General features: G+C 34.1%; 2 long non-coding RNA genes across 2 annotated transcripts; both read left to right on the plus strand.

The window, feature by feature from the left end:
• Positions 1–1027: 1027 nt before the first annotated feature.
• Positions 1028–2705, plus strand: LOC118483231. Its single transcript, XR_004869960.1, has 3 exons — positions 1028–1139; positions 1650–1716; positions 2511–2705. It is a non-coding gene; the product is annotated as an uncharacterized LOC118483231 (long non-coding RNA).
• A 251-nt stretch (positions 2706–2956) lies between these two features.
• LOC118483232 lies at positions 2957–4591 on the plus strand. Its single transcript, XR_004869961.1, has 3 exons — positions 2957–3116; positions 3681–3737; positions 4278–4591. It is a non-coding gene; the product is annotated as an uncharacterized LOC118483232 (long non-coding RNA).
• Positions 4592–5203: the final 612 nt, after the last annotated feature.

The raw sequence follows: 5203 nt of genomic DNA on the forward strand, positions 1-5203 counted from the left end.
GATTAGTGGTTGGATCCTGGTATGTCACACGCCTTGCGGTGAAGAAGTTTGTTGAGTTGGAAGAATCACATGCTAATACCTAGGGGGACTTCACAAGATGATTGAAAGATAGCTAAAGGGCCTTAATACACACACACACACACATATAAACTGGTGGGTGGTGTACGAACAATGGTGGTGGCGGTTAGGGATGAGCTTTTTTCCCAAATACCAGTACTCGTACCCGTACCATACCATACATGTACCCGTACCAATTTTAGGTATTTGGTACATATATCGGTACTCAGTTTTATATAAACCTTTAAAAGTTTTTTATATTATGTTTTATTTCGTGTTATTAAAAGTTTTTTATATTATGTTTTATTTCGTGTTATGGTATTTATAGTACTTGTATTGATTTTACCTATACGGTACCTGTATCATATTGGTACGCATACCAATTCTACATATTTGGCACCCGTACTATATTGGTACTCATGTCAATTTTACCTATTTAGTACCCCGTACAAGTGCTTAAAAACTATATAAAAACAAAATGGTACCAAAGCGGGCACTGTATTGAAAATACCCATATCCGTATGGTACCTATATATTTGGTAGGGTATTTGGTACCCAGTTTTGTTCAAATTCGATATCAGTATTTTCGGTACCGGTACTGGTACGGGTACGGGTACGATAACAATCCTATCCCTAGTGGCAGTGGTAGTGGGAGGTGGACGTGGATAATGGGTGGTGGTGTTGGATGGGGGTGGTGGATTGTAACACCCCGAAAATATAAATTTTTATATTTAAAAATTTAATGTCGGTAATAAACAAAACAAACTAACTAGGAATAAATAACATAGTTAGTTACAAGACTAGTAATAATAAAGAAACTTGGTTAAAATACGCTATACATAACTTCGGTAAATTAGAAGGGCCATAAGTGATAAGCTAGAAACAAGTTTTAATTAAATAAAACTCCAAACACCAAAACATACACCTTGAGTGTGTGTTCTGGTCGAAATCTTCCACAAGAGCCAAAAGAACTCCTTGTTCAAACCCTAACAAGTCTAAATCCAAGAAATTAAAAGGCCAAATCAGTCCCAAATCGAAATTCAAGCTCATATTAGTGATCACCTAAGTGAAGGGATCACAAGGTATGTTAAATTTCATACTTTGGTTATGTCTTGAATTTTGGTGAAAACATGAAATCGAAAATTAAGCTTGCATGACCAATGTTTGAATGAAATTAGGAATCAATTCATGTCTAGGAGTAAACCCTAGTCAATAGTTTGCTGAATTGATGCTCATAATTGTGAAATTCATGGTCACCCATCTAAGTGTAAAATGGGTTATGTGGAATGATAAGGAACACTAGGAATCTAATTGTAAAACGAGTCATGTTGAATTACTTGAAGTGAATCCAGATGTTATTAGGCATACTAGATATAATGAACTTACAAAAATTGTTTAATTTTGGCTAAGTAGTTAGTCATTAGCTTGATAATGGATTTTATAAAACAATGCCCATAAGGTGTTTGTTAAAACGCCTAAAAGAAAACTAAAATGTTGAAAATCAGACAAAAATGCATGTTTGGTTAATATGGCAAATCATGCGTTATGAGTTATAAAAAGAGTTCTAAATGGTTTGTGGTTGAACTCTATAGGCAAGGAAACCGAGTCTTCAAGCGGACAAGCCGGTGGCAATACACGTTTGAAAGGAAAGCCTTGAAGGTACGTAACATTGGTTTCGTTACATTATGCTTTGATTTTGAATGTAGTTATTTGAATTAGTGTCGTGAGATAATGTAGTATGTTGCAGAAGTGACAAGGTTCACTAAATAACCAAAGGGGTCAAAAGATTTGTAAAATATGTTTGGTTTGTCATTGAAATGGTGGATTCCATTAGACAAACAAACGGGTCGAACAATGGTCAAAATTGGTGGTGTAGAAGTGACTTGAACGTCACTCGATGATTGTGGATCCTGAGCGCGTAAAACCATGGAATGGTAATGATACGCTGATGTTCACAAGCCCGGGGAATGGGTAAGTATGTCTAGAAATCATAATTGATAAAGAGTGAGAAGTATAACATATAACTTAACGGGTTGAATAAATAAAAAGGGAACTTTTAAGCTTTACTGGAGATTTTGGCAAATAAAGATAATAAACGTGTTTGTAATTAAATTACAGACGCGTAGGAAAAAGAATCACGTAAATCAGACTTATAGAATGAAAGTTATGGTCAATCAAAGTTAGATTTTTGGAAAAAATGGTGCTGGGCGAATATGCAGGTCCAGAGTGGACCTGCTAGAAAACGTCCCCCCGCGGCACGTGGCGGGTGATTTGAATCTGGCACGACACGCGGGGCCGCTCGCGGCACGCGAACGATCTGAAGGAGTCTCTCGCGTGGCACGAGAGACCTAGTTCCGAAATTTTATTTTTGTTTTCATTTGTTTGATATTAGAACTTGGATATACTTGTTTCTATGTTATAAAAACTAACATTTAAGATGGTTTTGATATTAGGTGATGTTGGTGATACTTCGGATGGCGATCAAGCAAGATGTCAAGAATCGAACACAATATTTTTGAAGCTTCCGCGTTAACATATTTTGTTTATACTGATATCAACATGTAACTCTTGATGCCACATTTTGTACATTTCAACCTTGTAGGGATGTTAATCATGTATGAACATTAATCTTATCAAAGTTTTGTAAATCCGTATTTTCTTTTGTAACACCCCAAAAATGGTAAATATAGTAAGGAATGATAAACATAGATTTTTATCATATTGAAAGTTCTATAAAAAAAGGGGGGAAATAAAAGAAAATGAAATAAAAACCCTTTATGTTAATGGAAGTAATCAAGTTAGTATGGGAAAAGACTAATTTGAAACCACTCAAAAAGATAAGGGACTAATAATGAAATTATGTAATGAGATTTGATAAAAAAAAAAAAAAAAAAAGGAAACCAGGGCTCCTCCTGGTTTTGGTACGATCGAACAGAGAGAGAGAGGGAGAGAGCCAAGAAACCCTAGTTCTTCAAATTCTACAAAATTGAAAGGGAAATCAAGGATTAATCGAATGCATGAGCATGGAACTTTGATTATCTTAGTGTTCTTGACATCTAGTAAGTTTAAATTTGATGTTTTATGAGATTTCATGAAGTGGGTTATGTACAATTTATGATGTTTATATGAAATTGAATCTAGATGTTGAATGATATGAACAAGTAGGAGTTATATTAAGTGTTATTTCGATTATACTAGTAGTTGGGGTAAAACCCACTTGAGATTATGCAAGGTAGTGAAAACTAGTAAAGTTTATGGAAGAATTGTGTAATGTTGATGTTAAATTCATGTTACAGAAGTGTTAAGATGAATAACTTGATATGAATCATATGTAGTATAGTTATGATTGTTGATTTTGAAGAAAATTGGTTGATCTATTTGATAAATTTAGGATGAATGTGTTATAAACACTTGTACATCATGCTTATTAGAATGTACGCACGCCATATGTTCGATGAAATGTCTAAATTAATGAAGTTGTGATTTTGTATGAAAATTTGCTAAGTTGATGAAATATGATTATGGTGTGAATGCATATGGTTCATAAACGTCATATTGTACGACAAAGAATATGAGAATAATGAAACTTTCGAAAGCTAAGTATATAAAGTTGTGATGTATAGGAACAAAGAAGGAAGGAGGAACAAGTCATTCTATAGCGCAAGAAACGCAAGATCGCGGTAAGTTCTTATGAACTTCGTTTACTCTACTAGTGGATTTATGAATAATATTTATGATAATATGAATTCGTACTATTTTCCGTTGTGGATTAAAAATTGATTTAGATGTAAGGAATTATATCGAAGAGGGTTTAGAAGTTATGTTGTAACGAATGCGAAATAGCAAATCCATTGCGGATTTGGTTATGCTAACGAAGGTTATGATAAGCTATGCGAGTCGACCGGTTCTAGTTGAACAAGTCGAATAAGAATAATGCTACCGTCCGTTTCGAATGGGTGGTTTTGAATGCTATAACGAATGCTAGAAGTTTAATCCGTTATACGGATAGAAAGAAGAATTTATGCTGAAAGCAAATAACCCAACTAAACGGGTCGAATGTGTATGCTTAACTCTCATTGAGAGTGTTTATGCCATACCCAAGTATTTGGGTAGTTGAATGTGTAAAAAGGATGAAAGCTCATATGCGGATGGAACTAAAACGAAGGAATTATAATTAACAAGTGTGATGACTAACTTTTAAGTATTGTTGTTGAATGTAGGTAAATCCTCAACTTAGGCGACTCGGCGAAATGGAGCGAGCACGTGTCCATGTCATGTTATACCAAATGCTTCCGCTAGCTTATGTTCATCTTTATGGTCCATGACTTGTTATTTTGTCCAACTTTGTTAGTAGTCGTACATTTGTAAAGCTTGTCGTCTTGCTTTGAGTAGTTTAATGTCAAACGGATCGTAGTATGTTGTTTAGTTTATTATGTTAAAAACAGGGGGCACGTTCGTTTTACGAACAGGTCATGCCGAATTTTTGTAAAAATTTTTACTATGTATCAAGGTTGGTATTTTTGATGTCTTTAAATTACTCTTGTAAGTAAATTACTATTTATGGAAAAACGGACCTTACATAAATTAAATGTATTTAGTAGTAAATTCTTATTATATTAAAAGGGGTCTTATAAGTGGACGGTGGTGATGGGGATGGACGGTTGTTGTGTTTAATCCTCTACAAACCTTAGAAGATCTTAAAAGTGGTTGGTCCAAGTTTGCACCAACAAGAGCTCGCGAAAATATTTTTCAATGAAACATATTTGAAAAAACAAACAGTTTGCAGATGACAATGTCTGCGTGGAACAGACAGAAGAGCATATGCAGATATTTTTTTTATAAAAACAAACCCCATCTTAAAATAAGATGACAACTAATGATTATTTAAGAACACACTAACATTGAAAAACCCGATTAGTGTACAGGAAAATAAAGACTCAACCGAAAATATAACTCAAGATAAATGTTTGACTCTCTATTTTAAACTTTATGATTAAGAAAGAAATTGTATCTTTAAGATTTAAAAGTTAGCATTTAGGAGAGATACATAGTGTTTTGACGTGTATACGGTCAACACTGCGCATTGGATAGCAAGAATTCGTGTGTTAATCGTAATAAATATGTTTAGAATACAAATGTATTATTG

Source organism: Helianthus annuus, chromosome 10, assembly GCF_002127325.2.
Source record: "Helianthus annuus cultivar XRQ/B chromosome 10, HanXRQr2.0-SUNRISE, whole genome shotgun sequence".
NCBI classification, from domain to species: Eukaryota; Viridiplantae; Streptophyta; class Magnoliopsida; order Asterales; family Asteraceae; genus Helianthus; species Helianthus annuus.